Source organism: Cydia strobilella, chromosome 18 (genome assembly GCF_947568885.1).
Source record: "Cydia strobilella chromosome 18, ilCydStro3.1, whole genome shotgun sequence".
Classification (NCBI taxonomy): Eukaryota; Metazoa; Arthropoda; class Insecta; order Lepidoptera; family Tortricidae; genus Cydia; species Cydia strobilella.
This window is the reverse complement of record NC_086058.1, coordinates 7,127,083-7,146,177: the sequence shown is the minus strand read 5'-3', so window position 1 is coordinate 7,146,177 and position 19,095 is coordinate 7,127,083. Positions and strand designations below refer to the sequence as shown.

At 39.0% G+C, this 19,095-nt stretch overlaps 1 protein-coding gene across 1 annotated transcript in view; it reads right to left on the bottom strand.

The window, feature by feature from the left end:
* The window catches only part of LOC134749512 (dystroglycan 1), a 118,769-nt gene that overhangs the window by 61,221 nt on the left and 38,453 nt on the right, over nt 1-19,095 (bottom strand). The window lies entirely within an intron of this gene.

Below are 19,095 nucleotides of genomic sequence, written 5' to 3'. Positions count from 1 at the left end.
TGAAAAATGGGTGGTCACATAGCGACACATTATTCATATTACAAGTACTTTGTTAATTAGCTTTTTGGCTAACAAGCATGTCAATCGTCGTTCAGTGTTACGAAATATTGATAGATGAGACGACAGATTAAACGGTTTCTGACTAAGGGACTATGTACACTTCCGTTATTACTTAAAGTTGACACGATCTATCATCCTATTCATCAATGTTTTTCTGTCGGTGACTTAGGACTTAAGACAGTTTTAAAACTTAGGTTATTTGTCGGATAGTTTGTGCTAAACAGGTCACAATCCAGTTATACGAGGGGTGCCTTTTAAGTTGTGTCGTTTGTAAAATCTAAAGACAATTTATAGCTTAAGTACTATTAATTGTTTTTCTAGGAACTCGCCGTGATATTTAATACACTTTTTCATTCGGTCGATCTAGTTTTGAAACCACTTATTCCACTCCGAAGTTGGGGCTCCAAATGGCCGTTTTGTATCCGTCTACCGCCTCTTCTTGGGTTCGGTACCGTTAACCACGAAGACATTGCTTGATTTTAGGGAAAGTAAAGAAATCATTATAGGGCAGGAAATAAATGCCCAAAAAAAGGTATAGAGGGAAATGCTTGGAACACAATTTTTGACTTCGCAGCTTTGTTTGGACTAGTTAGGAGGTGAACATATCAAAAGTCCCCGGCCGTAACCCCGGTGCTGGGGGGGAGGGGGGTTTGAAGGTTCCATTTTTCGGTTTTTCGATTATATCTCGGAATCTGAGCGACTTGGCCTCTTATACAAAATGAAAAGAGATTTAATTTGTTACAAGTTTTATTCAGTCAAGTTTTTCGATATCTTGTATAGTTTTTGAGATATCCGCTCTTGAAGGTTTATTTAGGGCTCTCACTTTTATCTTGATTGTCTACATCAGTGAAGCTGCTAGGTTGGGTTTGGAATCGTTTTTGTATATGTCGGGGGTGCTGAATTTATTTATGGTATCAATATGGACACAAAATAAGTAAAAACAAAATTTAAAAAAAAGATTTTTTATAAAACTCCTTTACGCTTAAACCGCCGAACCGATTTCGTTGTAATTTGGTTTAAGTACTTTTTGAGCGTATGACTTATTTGCTCGGTTTCGGTTTATTTTAGAACAATCGGACGGTGGATTGCTGTTTGGAATGCCACACAATTGGACAATGCCACAAACGAGTTTTGAATCTCCTCGATCGAATTGTTGCAATTTTGCGGCACCATCTAATGCAAGCCGTTTTTTGATCGTCAATAAGCAAATGTGGTATCCGGCGAGTTTTTTTTTTACACCTAGCTCTTCATGTAAGATTTTTTGAATGGTTGACCCTGAAATGCCTATAGAAGCTTCTATCTCACGGTATAGCGATCTTCGACGATCAGCTGCCGTACAGCCTCAATGTTTTCCTGGTTTTTCGCGGTTTTCGAACGACCTTCACCCAGCTGAGACTAGAGCAATCGCGTTAAAATTCCAAAATTGCTCTGTCAAAAAAAACAGTAGTCAGCTCTTTAAAACACTGAAGTCGCGTTAGTCGCGTCATTTAAAGTTATAGAAAATTATCGCATGAAAATTTTCCTATGAAATTTCCATTTTCACATCTGACTTGTCAACTTTGACTCGACGCTGCACGCTGTACTAAAACGGTTCGGTCAATCATAATTCGTTTATTTGTTTTTTCGTTTATTTAGCTTTTGTGTTTGTTAGTTTCTAGTTTAGGTTAAGATTTTTGTAATGTTTTATTTTGAATATTATTTTAATGGATTTTAGAATTTAATTCAGAAAATACATGACATTACAGTGTATATAAAAAAAAAATGGAATTAAACAATAAACTACAAAACTAACTAAAATATTTTATTCAAAAAGACCTCCGCGAGCTGTACCGGGTGCAAAGGTGCCCATCACACTTGCCGCGTTACCACGTTGGATAGCGATGGCCAACCTTTGCACCAGGTACGAACCCGCGCGAGCATCAGAGGTCCTCTCCCTAATCCTATGTCCCACCTCCCTAATAAACGATATGGCGTCAGACCCCCAACACCCCGTTGTCTCGAAGGCGAGGGGTACAAAATAATAATTTGCCTCGAGGATGGAATATTTCGTTCTCTTTCTTGAAGCTGCCGACTCTGCCGCAGCGCCAGGTGTCTGCACCGTCCGGCTGAGATGTGACGCGGCGAAAGTGCTGACGCACGTGGCGTCCCACAGTAGGCACTTCCCCTTCTGCCATGGCACCAACGTTAAACCGTCCGGCCTTTTGCCATCGGTGCGACAGAGACCCGGTGGTTCCAGAACACACGGTATGTTTGCGGATATTAGGGCTCTCCGGACGATGTCATTAAGCGCGTGGTGTCTGGGAAATCTTCCTGAGCAGCGACAGCAACTCAATGCGTGATGGCCATTAGCTTCCACCGTGGAGCCGCAGATGCATTTGTGAGATATGCAAACATCGCAGCCCAGGCGAAGAGCTACAGCCACACGCATTGAGTCACTGTCGAGGAGTGTTCCCAGGTGAGGGGAAGGTAATGCCTGTAACCACGCTCCCGCTTCTACCTTTGACACCGACCGGAGTCTTGCCAAATCCACACCCGTAGCAGCACTCAAGAGACAGGCAAGTGTGTTTCTGGCACCCGCGTCATCCCACGCTCTCTGCACTTGTGGAGCCTCAGGCACGGACACAGTTGGGTAACGATCTGACCATATTGCCAGCGCATCGCTAACAAAGGGAATCGTAACCCTGTCTCCATGAGAATGTAACATTTTAGAGACAAGGTCAACGACCCCATGCGCTGACGCTAGAAAGGCTGGCAGGCCTACGTCCCTCGCGCGCCGTAAACCCAGACCACCATGACGTACAGGCAGAGAAGCTTGGGTCCACTGGTCATCAGAAAGCGACACATTTAAAATGGTTTCTGTTGTATCCTTTAAGGTGTCGTCAAAAGAAGACACTTCATCAGGACACAACCACGTCGGGGTGGTTCTTAAAAGGTACGTTATTTTTGGAACCGCAAAACACATTCTAAGTAAAACTAGGGCGACGTGGGTACCTATATTATTGAGGCGCTCCCGGGCGCGCAGAAGGAGCCGTTTCCTGGCCTCTATTGCATCCGGGATGGCGTCTGGGAATATTGGGCAGCCCAGAAGGTAAAAAGTGGTGCGTGAAAGTTCTTTGAGACCGGGAAGCAGAGTCTGAAAAGAATACAAGGAAGAAGAAAAAGTGGGGCTGCAGCAGAAAAATTCACACTTGGTCGCGTTCACCTCCAGACCCATCTCCTTAAGACGTGGAAGAAGAAAATCCAAGTCTTGCTTTACAACATCAGGTTTTCCTCCCAATGTCCCGTCGTCCAAATACCATGTGTTAAGAGGTGACTTTAAAAACGGTATTATCTTATGGATAGCGAGGCTGAAGGTGAGCGGTCCGAGTGGATCTCCCTGCTGCGCACCCACCTGGGAAAGGATCAAGGAGTCGTTGTAGAATAGGTTAGACGGGGAATGATAAACTTGGTTCAGAAAAGGGTATAGAGACGGTGAATGTTGTTCTATTTCGCTCAAAAGAACGTCTCTCTCCACGGAATTGAAGGCATTTTTAACATCTAACTTGATGATAACGCAGTCTGTGTTTGCTGGGTCAGCTACAAATGTGCGAGTGGCATGGATAGCGGCTTCACACCCTCTTTGTGTGCCAAAGCCTAATTGATGTGGCTGGAGATACCCAGCCATTCGTTCCCTTACCGCACGACACCCCAGTTTTGCTACTAAACGCCGAAAGGTGCTTCCCACAGCAATTGGCCGTACGCCTCCCTCTTTTTTAGTTAACGCGCACAGAGAGGCTCCATACAAATTTTAGAATTTGACATGTATAATTTGTAATTTTTGAATTCTTAATTCAAATAGTTTGATATGGCAGTTTTTTTTTAAATAATTGTGAGAGATTTGCTAACGACAAGACTTAAAAGACGGCCCTCGTATGGACGTTCCGCTTAGAATTTAATTGTAATTTTTTTTAGGGATACAACAAGATAATTATAGTTATTAGATAGATGCTTCCACTTTTACACTGCGAGTGTTGACCAATTTTCCACTAGAGTTATTTTAATATTGTCAATGCACGTGCCAGACCCATGAAAGACCATAAAAGTGGCATCCATAGGGGTACAAAGCCATTAAACTCCGGGCCGCCATGTGTAAACTTTAATGCAATAGCATTCATTTAGTTACATTGCACAAATAAATTGACAGAATATGCATCGCGAATGGAGTTGGGGTTATTTATTAAATTGAAAGATTTATATCTTTTACGGCTTAACTGGGTCTGCTGCGGTTGGAATGGAATTAACTACAAAATGGTGAGTTTCATTTATTTGCGTATGTAGTATATTACAAGTAATTACTTGTAATATACTACATACGCAAATAAATACGCGTATAATTATACGGTATCTGATGTGGCGCTTTATCTAGTCTATTTTTAACTCCCAACGTAATAAGAGGGGTGTTAAAAGTTTTATTGAAGCAGTATTCGTCACCTCCGGCAGAAAACTTCCACTTGTATGATGTAATGAGCGTGTTACCGACCTTTAAAAACCTTACGGCTGATACAGTGATACTGTTGAAATAATACAAATGATACCCCTACGCAGTGAACACTGCGTATCAGGACTTTAAACTAAAGGAAGCACAACACAGTAAACCTAAGCTAAGTAGTGTAATTTGGTTTTTGTACTTTGCAAAGTACTCTAGCTATGCCGCTCGGCATACGAGAGGGAGTGAATTCCTCCAAGCCCTTCTTCTAGGATATACTAATACTATGTATACCAAAAACATTCTGCGCGGCGAACATAAAAGATTTAGTCCCTGCACTATTATGTAAACTCAATAAAAGTGTGCCTCGAATGCCTAAATTTCTTCCGGTTTGTGTTTGCCTTATCAGAATAACGAAGTTACTTAACGCGTTTTTATCCTGAAGTGCCCTCGAGGCATATTCAGATTTTACGCGTACGATTCTAACCCCTTACAAGGTGTTAAAAATATCCTAATTCACTTATGGTGACGAGATTTATTATTATTATGGAATATGAATATTATCACGACCTGTTTCTTGTTGTCTAGTCACAATGTGACATTAATTATTGAACTCCGTCGATTATATTTCTTCTAATGCACTATTATAATCTGCCAGCTCGGTAAGTACCTTGCCGCCACGATACCAGCGGACTCTGCGATAGACTGGGTGCGCATTCGTCAGGGTAGAAGCGCTCTCACCAATCGGGCACTCCCAATCTTGAACGAATTGGCTGTTCACCAACCAAAAATAGATGTATTTCACGACTCCGCATTCTCAACAACCATGGTTATTTTTAAAGTGATAGTCTTACTAAACATGTACGCTATCCATCAATTCGTATTGAAAATATGTATCACTTGTTGTGAAATAATAACATAAAGAGTAATGCTAAATGTATGTATTACTAACAATACATACATAACTACTACCTCACTCACTACTACTACTAACTCACTTTTAAACGTCTTGGCTCTACTGTTAGCTTATGTTTTTGAATAAATCTTTTATACTCGTAGTTGTCTTTCATTGCTGCGAGAGAGATTCACCGAGATCGAGATTGGTATGACAATGCTATCATATATTTTTTATTCTGAATACGCCACCTCGCTTCTTTTCACGCCATTCGGTCGCGCTAGTCTCATTTGGAATACCATCAATCACTGACACGAAACAACCTAAAACATTCCTGTGCATAAAAAATATAAACATGAGCCATCGTTATGGCTTTCTTTTATTTCAGAAAAAGGTATATGCTAATGTCCTACGTCATTTGACTCGTGACAACAGGGAAAATATTTTGCTTTAAGAATTGTCTAGGCTTTCTTCCTTTGTAGTTTTTAATGCCCAAAGCCCAAATGAATATAGATATACGTACATAGATAACATAGGTATTTTGAAGTTCGAAGTAATGGTCCTGGTCCATCTGACTAATCTTTCCTTCGATGAATTAATGTATATCGATTACTTTCAGTACCTAGGCTAATGCTCCTACACTACAATATGCCTGTGCGTGAGCTAAATTATATTATTGCATACATTTGCTCTTATCTAACGATCTGCCAAGAACACTAATTAGGCTCACTAATCTGTCTGGCAGCAGCTTTAATTTGGTTACGTTTTTGCAGTTTCTAAAGCTAATTACCTATGCAAAAAAGACTATTACAGTACAGTACATATGGCGCTAATTTACCGCCCTGGTGCGGTAACTAGCACTATAAGTGCGTATGTGGAAAATTTTAATGGCTATATGTACTGTAAAACGTGCGAAAAGTTAATTCGCAACTCGTGTTTTAATTTATCGTTGCGAATTTCCTACTTTTTGCACTTGCATCGTAATGTACCATTACAGTATATATGATGCTAGTTTACCGCCCTAGTGCGGTAACTAGCACTATAAGTGCGAATTTTGAAAGTTTAAAGGGCCATATGTACTGTAAAACGTTGTAAGATACACGTGCGAATTTCCTACTTTCCGCACTTGTATCGTAACTGAGAAGTCTGAGGAACAGTGTTATCTAACGTACTAGCAATAGTCATCAATTCAATTGATGCCAGTAATATCTTGTCAGTTATTTCACCTGGGTAATATTTTCCATATTCCTATTTATAATCATAACAAAACCAAATTAACTTTCTCAGACTCAAGCTAAAATGAGTGGCTATAAATCACACAGCAAAGACGGTTCATTTTCTCAGATATAATTTTAACATAATAATTATACGGGTGACAACTCGAAACAAAAACGGCTACGAATTTGTCTCGTTAAAAATATGCGTTATTTTAAGATACTCAGGTTGTTAGGAAAGAAATAAAAGCGGCTCTCGGATATTATATACAGAATTAAAATGTCACAAACATTTCAAATTTCTTTCGATATAATGCTGTAAGTATTAAAATATTTAGAACTTGTAGGAAAACTATGTTTTAGTTTAATGTAAATAATACTTGTAGATATAAATATATACATTAGTAAGTAGGTTAGTAAACATTGTATCATCTATAAATCGAATGGGATCATTGGTAATTACCAGAGGACGACATTGCTCATGGCAAAAATCAAACGTTAATAGAGTTGGAACGTTGAATTTTATCGACTTTTCAGCTATCGATAAGTTCAGTCACCTTAAAAAATTCCGGAAATGTGGATTATTAATTTTTTTCCATGGAATGTTGCAACAAACGAGAAATATTATCAAATCTAGATAAAAACTATTATCGTTCTTTACCTCTTTAAACTCAGGTGAATGTGTTTTACTCGTTATGTGAGTTTCAACACAATATTTTTTTTAGGTGCTTTAAGTGAACCTTACATTTAGAGCAGTATATTGTTGTTGTTTTCGTTGTAAGTAAGACAAGGATATTTCTTTATCCATTTGTTAATTGTTTTTCTTTTTGAATTTACCACTTTTTTAAAACGTGAATTAGTTGTAAAAAGACTAGTGGCAGAAATGACAGTTAACTGCCATGCAATTTACTTTTAATATAATCAAAGAGGTCAAATGGCCAACTAGCTAATCAAAGAGGTTAATGTTAAAGTCAGCCGACTGAACTTATCGATAGCTGAAAAAGTCAATAAAATTCAACGTTCCAACTCTATTGAAGTTTGATTTTTGCCATGAGCAATTCCGCCCTCTGGTAATTACTTAGGTCTAGTCAACAGAGAGAAAAATATTCCGGTATTTGACTATGCTGTAATTTTTCTATATACATTGTAGAGTCAGCCAAAACATTCGGTAATTCCGGTGAGCAAAGCGGATTACTTTTTTCCGCAGTTGATTAAAATTTAGTAATTACATACGTAACTGGATAGTGGTGTCAAGTTTAGATTAGTTATTTTTTGCCGAAAAGTCATCTAATCGTTTTTAAGTGAGATATAAATCAACCTTTGAAATCTGCAATCAGACAGCGAGTATCAGACTAAAGTAGACCGAGGCAGATAAAAAAGTTTCTAACAAAATGTTTATATCTCAGCCAACATACGAGATCGCCGGTCACAACTCTATTACATAAGTTGAATACTTAAACTCTTTGCTTAAATCCCGTTTTATGCTAAACATGGTTAAAGGTAAATCAAAATCTTGTTTGTGGAATTTTTCATGAAAAAGAAGCAGTCACGCGAGCGAGCGCGTCTGAGCGCGGAATCGATGTCTCATTTTGCTATGTACGAGTTTTTCTGACACATGATTTATCCAGTAATAACTTCTGATTCTGAAGTTACGATGTAGGAAATTCTCCAGGGCCTTCATTATTGTTAATCGAGCGAGGCGATTTTCCATTCCGGTGTAAAGTTGGACCTATAAAAAGTGAAGATGCACTCCTATAAATTAAGTTGTATGATATATATTCACTAGCGACCCGCCCCGGATTCGCAAGGGTAGTTCAACAAATTTACACAAAACCTTTGCAAATTATACATAAACCTTCCTCTTGAATTACTCTATCTATTAAAAAAACCCGCACCAAAATCCGTTGCGTAGAACTAAGCATACATAGGACCAGACGGACGGACAGACAGCGCGGAAAGCGACTTTGTTTTATTACTATGTAGTGATATAATGACCTATTTAGGAGGCTCGTAAGGCAAAGTAAGGTTGCCAGAGTTCCCAAGATGCATTGTGCTGGCGATGACCTGCATTTTCTCCTTAACCTGTCAACACGGTGAATACTTATTAAACTACCACCATATTTGATCCTATTTACCTACCTACCTATATTGACTTTATTTTGTAGCTACCGCTCCAAGATATCGTGCTGACATCCCGCATCACCTCTATCTACATTGCTTACAACATATTTCCATAAAAATGCTTCAGGACATGTGGTCTTGAAGTTAGCAATATGATACATCTAGCTTAACCCTTTCTTCTAGATAGTTTCCTACAAATAGTCCGTCGTCAATTTAAAGAAATTAATCCTAAATAATTTCTGCCAAAGAATATGTTTTTTAAAGAAGATCATGCCTATGGGAGTACCAGGGATAATGCTCCAATTCGCAAACAAGTGTGCCAGGCCTCACTCCGCCCGAATGTTTTAATATTCCCTTTCGTGTTTACAGAACAAACGGCCTTTGAGGCAGGTTCCCGGCAAAATTACAGAGGGTCTGGCCTACGTTGTCAATTTAGGAATTAGGACACAATAACAAGAAACGCAGACGAGAATGTGTAATGTATTGCTTACTTAGTACATACTTACATTAGTATGCTAGAATGATGTCTAATTTACCGAATTTTTTTAATAATGTCACCCATTTCCAATATTTATTGAACAGTGTTTGATCGGAATCTTAAGTTTGTGTTTTTTATCAAATGCATACCCGGGCAAATCATTTAATATGGCCATATCATGTCTAAGGGCCAGTAGCACCAACCACAATTAACAGACTGATCAACGTCACGCAGCAGAGACCTATGAAACTTCCCACGCAATAAAATATAGCGAACGCTTTAACGGTGACAGATAGACGGTTTGAATGAATGAATGAATAATATTTATTTCGGGACAAGTCCCATATTATGACATACAATTACAATTATAAATAATACAATTACATATCAACAAATAAAGTTACATATAAACATGTCAACCTTAAAAAAAAACTTACGAAACTAATAACGTACCTACGTGGAGCGCGAGACATGGAGCTGCGTCTCCATCGACGTATCAGCGCGGAATCCCAGCGGTCCGCGAAAGCGCTCAGGATCCCGTTAGTGCTGCAGCGAACTCGGGCTAGCAGGGGGGTTGGTGCAACCGACCCTTAATCTACTCATTTAAGTTCGTAATAGGCACAAACTTTCTTCAATGGACACAAGAAGGTCTAGAGTGCAAATTCTGCAATTTCCAGATTGGAGTGTAACTTTAAATTCGGCTTTCTTCGCAAATAATGAATAACAAAGCTACATATGTATTAAAATGCGTATGCTAAATCAATGTAACTTCATAACTCATAACACTATAATATTTTGTTGTAGGCAACTAAATCATTTACACGCAGCGCAGCTACAAAACAACTACGAATGTAGGTATACAATTGGTAAACCAATCTAATTTTGTCCCCGCGATCTACGCGGGGTCCCTACTACGGTGTATATGACAATGATTCACCTGTCAATTAGATTCAAAGTCATTGACACAGAATCGCTATTTTTATTACAAGATCGTTGGCACTTTGCGAACAAGAAGTACTTTCCGTGTCCATTGTGATGATTTATGTTAACATTTTGGTTGATCGAGATTTCCTTATATTAGAGACTCGTGAATGTTTTGAAAAAGATAAGTAAGCGCAATTTATAATTTGAAAGACTTTGGGAGTTTTGGTTTATTTAGCTTATTGATAGATATTCACAACCAATAAACAGCAATTATTTCGGGGCCGTTGTTCGTCTAACCTATCTTTATTCTTTACATATTTTTCAGAAAATAATATTATTGACACGTATAGACCTTGAATTATTTATTTATCGTATGGCATATCTTTACATGTCACTGCATAATAAAATCAAAATTTAGTACTAGAATTCTTAAAATAGTCCACGGCTTTCCCAGTTAAGGTCTTCGAGCTCTTCAATATTGCCACCGAATTTGATGTTAGGGCATTCTAGCACCATGTGAGTAATAAATAAATATTTGGATTAGGTCTACTTTATCACATCAGTCAAGGTACAATATTTGTCGACTAGTAACAAGTAATTATCTTGAGTGATGTAATAAAAAAAATATATAATAAAGGAATTTTCACGTAGTACAACTGAAAAGACGAACCTTTTGGGCTTGTATGGAAGTACCGCCACTGCCTTTGGGGGGACATGATCCCGGAATCATATTTCCCCCAAAAGAAAAGGACAAAGTCTCCCCATACATAGTAAGATTATAAAACGTGCCGTACTCGAAACTTGATAAACGAAACTTAATAAATATGCCCATAAATGAAAAACTAACGTACTAAAATGTAATCTAGACTCATTCTATCGTTTTTCATTCTTCAAAAGCGATATAACAATAACAATGCGCTTTGTCAGAGGGGTGCAGTAGGTCGTAAATCTTGCGGTCCCAGCTGAAATTACACCGCTTTGTTTCCTTAATACGTAACCGAATAGTCTTTGGGTTAGTGCAGGCAAACGGTACCTGGCGTTGCATTCTGATTGCATATTACGCGAGAATGGCCGGGGGTTCACGGACAAACCCGTGTAACGTGACTTCGAGTTCACAACCCTTCCCTAGTTATCACACAGATGCGGATCCATATGCGTCTACTTGAGCAAGACAGCGCTATACACGTAAATAGCGATGCCCCGCTCGCACACCGGAGCGGTGTGCAGATCCCTATCCAATAAATCTTTTTTTTTTAACACGACGATACTGTTTGGCCACACCGTGGGCCAGCAGCGGCGTGGGACGTGGGAGCTTTTGGTGTGAGTGGGGTCAGTGTCTCGGCCTGGACTATAACCGCGAAAATCGCTCTCTGTCTCTCTAATTACGCCTTCATTGCGAGTAAAAGAGAAAGATCCCCGCAATTTGCGAATTTCGGTTTTGGCGGTAGCCCCTCAGAAGAGCCACGACACTGCCAAGTAGGAAAAGAGTGAGGAAGAGAGAGTGGTAGAAGTAAAAGATGACAGAGAGAATAGAGGAGGGAAGTTATTAACAATTTATATGTAAATAGCAAAACTATGACGCTATGATTATGACGGCCTCCTAGCCTAGTCGCGGTAGTGACACTAGTGACCCTGCCTAGGAAGCAGGTGGGTTTGAATCCTAGTAAGGGCATTTATTCATGTGTATATCACAGATATTTGTTCGTGAGTTATGGGTGTTTTCTATGTATGTATTTATATATTACTACTTATTATATCGTCGTCTATAATCAATAGTACCCACAACGCAAGCCTCATTGAGCTTACAGTGGGACTACGTCGATCTGTGTAAAATTGTCCTATAATATTTAATTTATTATATTTATTTATGTATGATGAGTGCTTTATAATTTTAATGTGAAGACCGCCTTATGCGTATTCGGAATGTGTTCTCAGGTTCTCACTGGTTGACCCAGCGATTAACTCGCGCGAGCTAGGCAAGCGACTGAGATGTAGCTCCTGATTCTATAAACTTCTAGGGTTGCTAAAAGGTATCCTATTATCTTGTAAGTCTTTTTGGAACGCAAATTGCTTTCTTTAAAGAGCGTTGCTTTCTGCTGTTAGTCTCCATTTTACGGTAAAGTTATAAATTTAATCAAAGGAACACTGTTAACGATAGAAATGTAGTCTCATGTTGGAGTTGGAATTCAATTTTTACTTTTATCTGAATGCATTAAAATATTTTCATAAGTTAAAGATATTTAATTTTACACATATACAAAGCTACATATGTATTGTCTATTAATGTAACATATGTATTTATAAAGGACTCGTCAAATTGATAACAACGAGTAAAAACTCTTATGGCATCGCAGTCATCGCACAAAGAAAGCATAGAAAGGTCATACAGCTACCTTCAGTTTACGTATCATTTACATGCAATTTAAACAGACATGCGTTCAATAAAACATGGAATTTGTATAGTTGTGTAGTAGTTGTTACTAAAGCTGCATTAATTTTAAGTGGCGAGACACTGAAGACCCTTGTGTAAGCAAACCTTTTGTTGTAAGACCGTAAAGTGCATTTGTCAGCGACCGCAGGACTTAACCCCGGCACTCGCGGGTGTTAAGAAAGTGTTTACTTTTATATTCATGGCTCCTGATAAACGATGAATAATATTTTGAGCCTTCTTATGAGGCTCATCGTTAGCGCCCACGTCTCAGTGCCGTATGTCATCACTGGCAACACACACTGGTCAAAGACTTTTGACTTAAGACACTGCGGCAATGAACAAATATTAGGAATAAATTATAATACGATTATTCATCCAACGTCTGAAAAGTGGAATTTGACTCGACCGCAAAACCTGAATTTACTCACGCGCATAAAAGTACTAGTGACTTTAGAACATAAAATGAATAAAAGTCTATTGCATTCAGAACTGCAATTTGGATGGCCGTTTTAGAGTTACGGCCAATTTGGTGTCGATACATAACAACTCTTCACGAATCGCAGGTGCCGTCGACACTGCATGCACCGAAATGGATTGCACGTGTAATGCTACGCTATTCTGTTGTGTAATGAAAATCGCTTACCGAGCCTGGGATGTGACATTTGAAGTTTAATTTTGTTTTGTATATTCTAAGGAGTATGCTCTTGTCTTCACAAAGAGCCAGAGCCATGCTGCATGAACTATCTGCATTAAGAGTGCTCCTTGATTACGATATTACTTATTGGCAGTTTTATATTAATGACTTCAAGTAGGTACCTATAATCGCCTATTACCTTCAGTTAAAAACGTAAAACGATTTATGACACTACACTCAGACCAATCCGAGCGCATTGGTGCATCGTTTGCTTTAGGAAGCGTATATCAAACATCGGTCTTATTTGCCGGTGGACCTGTAAGAAGAACTATTAGTGCCTCCGCTGTCTTGCGCGGGTGCACGACCGCGGGTAGGTACCACCGAGGGTTAAATTCGTAACACGCGTTCGTGCAAGGTAGCGTTGCTCATTGTATTTTCGTTACCCGCGCAAGATAACGGAGGCACTTAGTTGCTATTCTGTGGAGCCACGTTACACTGGAAATCTGGACTCTACTTTCGCTTAACCAACGCGAATAGTCTGCCTGAAATTATTGAATTTATAAACAAATTCGTTGTAAGTAACATTTAAAATAACAGTTGTTAGTCAACGGACGATCGAAATATTTAGCTTTCAATTATTGTTTAAAACATCCAGTATGAATATGAATATATAGTAAACAAAAACAATAAAACGGGAAATGTATTAGGAAATGTACCGATCACCGGGTGGCTTTTTAATTATTTCATATGCAATAATAATTATGAATTTAATTTCACATACGAGCTAATCTGAAGCTGAAGTTGTTAGCTGCTCCGGCTCTACTCCTGCGATTAGAATAATATTTATACCAAAATTATGAAGAATCTGTTAGTACTTATTGAGGTGGTGTAAAATCATCTGTTTATTTATTTTCCTTCTTAGGCTAGGTCATTTATAATATGAATATAAAAGTAAAATATATAAACAGATTATAAAACACCTAACCTAGGGTGCCGCCAGCAGCAAGCTGTCGGCGGTCAGGGCCGCAGGATGAGGAACCGACGTACTATACGCGCCGTGTCCAAAATTACACCTTCTGCATCTGACCCTTGATCCAACCACCTAGCGAGAGTCTCTCTAGGTGTTGGTCGAGAGTCGCCTGATATGAGATTGAGACATATTGTACTGCCCAAACTTGTGCTCTACTGTGCAACTTTTATATAAATACTATTTCTTGATATATTATATGGTAAATAGTGTTATTAACTTAAATGCACTTTACACCATCGCTTTGTACGTTACTTGTCTTATTATTCGTATATATTTTGCGTGGAGAAGTATCATTATCGATCCTTGGAATAAAAACCTCTTAATCAGAGGCACGCGGAATAAAACGTACCTAATAGCTTTGCTTCTTTATTTACAGCTAATTTAGTATTAGCTCTAAGGATTAGTTAAATTCGCTAAACGAAGGCGGCCTGACCTTTTGGTGGGCCTTAATTTAAATTCTACTTACTGATCTTTTGCCACTATGAGTACTATTGGTAGAATTACAATGTTGAGTGTGCATACCTGAAAAAGGAAAGAAACATTATTAAACCACTTCTAGGTAAACTCCCCTTAGGTACTACATATATAAATCAAATGATGTTAAAGAAATTTGTAAAATAAACGTAACTTCATGTTGCCATGATTTAAAATAATTCGTCTACTGGTCTGTGATTGGTTCACAACAAATGGTTATATAGATACTCGTACGAAGAACGGTGGCAAAAAATTTGTGCATTCCCAGGGTTTTGGAATACAACTTTTACTATGGGACCAACCCCGAAATCGCGAAAAAACATTTGCATTATAGGACATTTTTACACAAATTGACTAAGCGCCACCCATAGATGTTATCTACTAAAAGTTCAGATACAACACATTTGTTAATCAATACATTACCATAATTTACGCCATTATGTATTGCTTTATATTTTTTGTCATGGGTACACAGCGAAATCAAAATATCAAAAGAGATACCTGAATGACCTCATTACCACTTTATGACATGTCAACATTAGAGTGAATTTTATGAGAAAAGAAGACATCACAGATTCAGTTCGACGAATCGCAAGGTAATAAAGGTATGCCACCAGGAAATGACTGTAAGAATTATTTGAACGTTCAGTCAAATGAAAAAGCTGTGATTTGCACAGCAGCATCTCATCGTGAATATATAAATTGAACCTTATACAAGCGCTGGTGTAAGTGTCTAAGGCACTGCCTGGTGTAAGCCGTCTTTCGCATTAAGCGCTAGTATAATAGTAATACTATTAAACAAGTCGTTGACATAAAGGTTGAATTATGATGATGAAGCCGAAGCCAGTGCCTAGTTATGTCAAATTCCAGCTGCGAGTAATTTAAACTTAAAGTTTAGTAGTTTCAAATACGCCTTGTAATTGTTTGAAACAAAGAGTCATACTAGTATAATAACATTATTAACGATAAATTGAGGGCATGATCTTGTGGCCTGGCTAGGTTGACGCTGTTGAGATTTTAGTGTATCGTTTTATATTTAGTGATTTATTATTTACTCATAATTATTCGTAATAAAGTTTATTACGGAATACAACACAATGGGTAAATGGTTATTCAAAGCTAAATGTCATCTTTTAACTATAGGATCAAACAGAGTTACCTACATAATTTCATCATCCATATAGGCCAGGAAATAAATGCCCAAAAAAAGGTATAGAGGGAAATACATTTTGTTTCAAGCCATTATAAACCGTATGTTGTTGAAGGTAAAGTATGAGTGTGTGGGTTCATTTTAAAGAGAATTTAACCCTTCATTTAAAAACAATGCAAAAGTTACTAAAGAGTAAAAAAAGGGCATTTTTTTAATAAGAAATAAAAATCGTATATTCATGCAAAAAATCAACAAATTAAAACACAATAAAATCAACAGATATTGGAATACAAATGCCTAAAACTAAACTTTAAAACCTAGTGTTGCCTCATTTGGCCTTAATTACTGCCTCCATGCGAGCCTTCATGGACCTCACGAGAGTCACGACGTGCTCTTGAGGAATAGCATCCCACTCCACAATGACGGCATCTCGAAGCTGTTCCAGGGTCGCAGGTGCAGGATCACGTGATCCGTTCCGTTCCGTTTTAGCTGATCCCAAAGGTGTTCTATGGGATTCAGGTCCGGACTCCTTGCTGGCCACTGCATAGCTGTGATCCCAACCTGATCAAGGTAGTCCCGAACAATCAACGCTGTGTGGGAGCGGGCGTTATCCTGCATGAATGTGAATCCAGGACCGACAAATTCGGCGTATGGAACCACATGGTCCTCCAGGATCTCTGTGATGTACCAATGAGCAGTCATGGATCCCTGGCCTCGACCACCACCAGTGCGGGAAACACAAACGAGCTCGGTTTTGCCGGCGAGGGAAATGCCACCCCAGAACATGCAGGATCCTCCTCCGTATCCGACGGTTTCTTCAAGACAGACCTGTGAATAACGTTCCCCTTGCCTCCTGTACACTCTTCTACGCCTATCGTTGCTGAAATGACACACCCTGGTCTCATCGGAGAAGAGAACAGCCTTCCATTGGTCGACCGTCCAATCCTTGTGTTCGCGAGCAAACTCACGTCTGATTCGCCGATGCTCTGCCGTCAATTTGGGACCCGTAGCCGCTCTATGGGGCATGATCTTCTTCTCCCGCAACCTTCTCCTTACTGTATAGACGCTCACTACCGTTCTCCGAACTGCTCGTAGCTGCTGCTGCAGCTGGACAGCATTGGAGAAACGGTCCCGTAAAGACGACGACACAATAAAGCGGTCGTCTCTCTCGGAAGTGCAGCGTTGTCCTCCGGATCCAGGCTTCCTGGTGAAGTTTCCAGTCCTTCGGAATCGAAGAACTGCTCGAAAAACTCGGAAACGGCTTATGTTGAGCTGCCGAGCAACCGCAGACTGATTCCACCAGGGCTACTGCTTGAGCTGATGCTGCTTCCGTGGTATCCATTTTCTTGGGGTCTCCAGCTGTTCCGGTGTGACCTCTGTGAACTCTGGATGCCGAATGACCCATATCTCACTTTTACCCCCCCTTTTATACCTATCCAAGGTAACGCATATAGCGACCCTTACAACGCGTATTCTAGGTGTTTTTTCAGAACGCCATAATTTCGTGATTATTATTATTTTTCCAAAAATGCTTTATTCATGCTTTAAAGCTTATTAATTGTACTTTTTAATGATATTAATATTGATAGGGGTATATACATATGATAAGAGCTGTATTCGCTTGAAACAAAAATCGGTGGGTGTGCGATTTCCGTGACGCCGAGTGTACTTGGAACACAATTTTTGACATCGTAACTTTGTTTGGACTAGTTAGGAGGTGAACATATCAAAAGTCCCCGGCCATAACCCTGGTGCCGGGGGGGAGAGGGGGGTTTGAAGGTTCCGTTTTTCGGTTTTTCGATTATATCTCGGAAACCATGCGTCTGAGCGACCTTATACAAAATGAAAAGAGATTTAATTTGTTACAAGTTTTATTCAGTCGAGTTTTTCGATATCTTGTATAGTTTTTGAGATATCCGCTCTTGAAGGTTTATTTAGGGCTCTCATTTTTATCTTGATTACATCAGTGAAGCTGCTAGGCCGGGTTTGGGATCGTTTTCGTATAAATCGGGGGTGCTGAATTCATTTATGGTATCAATATTGGTAGTGTGTACTAACTATACTAAAAATGAAAAAAATTACGAAACAAATACGTTACAAAAAAATGCGGATTTCACATTCCTACATTAATTTCGTGTTGCTCAACCAGATTATTAAACAAAAATTGCAAAATATTTTTCATGCATGAAATCAATTTTTACACAACATTCATTCGATATTGTCTTGGAAGTACAATTAAATACAAAACCTGAACGTTTTATAACTTCGTATTTTATTACGCCAGAGCATCAGCGCGAGGCCAGAGTGCCCGCGATAGAACACTTAACCTACACCAAGCTCTACCCACTGAAGTATCAAGGGGGCGGGCGCTCTAAACCAGTAAAATCGTTTTGAAACTGTCGGCTGAATGTCAAATCAAGGAGAATCCAACTTTGTAAGAGAAAAGTTTTTCAATCAAGCATCTAAATAGCGTAAGTTGGGGCGTAGCTATTATGTTTGCCGCTTGTGCGTTGGAAATGTTAAGTGTTATTTTTGATGCTTAGAAGTTTCGAACTAACACGGAAGTAGCTAACTACTGTAACTACGTGCAACAAACAGTTAACTAAGAGTTCTTAAGACTATAGCGGACGACCGCTTCTACATACAAACGTAGACTTCATTTTCCTCCCTGGGTAATGACTATTGACATTATAGAACAAATTTTTAATTTTTACACAATTTAATGTATATCGACCAATAGCTATGCCTATATTTCGTATTCGTAAATGCCGTATGTTTCAGTTATATTTTACAAATTATATGAGACTGAAACCTTTCAGCAAACTTTCTGTGACTTTATTTAACAGCGCCTACACAATTCATAAATATTTACATTTCTGACATGGGAAACAGAATGTCGAAAATGTCTTTTCCCCTATTATTTATATATCGAAAATGTACTGACAGTCAAGAATACGATACGATTGTGTAATAGACACCGAAGTTCTCGAAGGCTCCGTTGGATTGTCGGAGTAAACAATTTTCGAACAATTCAAACTTGGCAGCTAGGCAGGAAGTAGGTGCCCGTATCAAACGTCCAAAGCGTACCGAGCTGGTGGCATTAATAATACAGTGGAACCTCGATAGCACTAATCTCAAGGGAAACCCCAAAAACTTCGTGTTAACGAGGTATCGTCTTATGGAGGGCATTGACTTCGGGAGGTTCGAATGGGTTTTTGT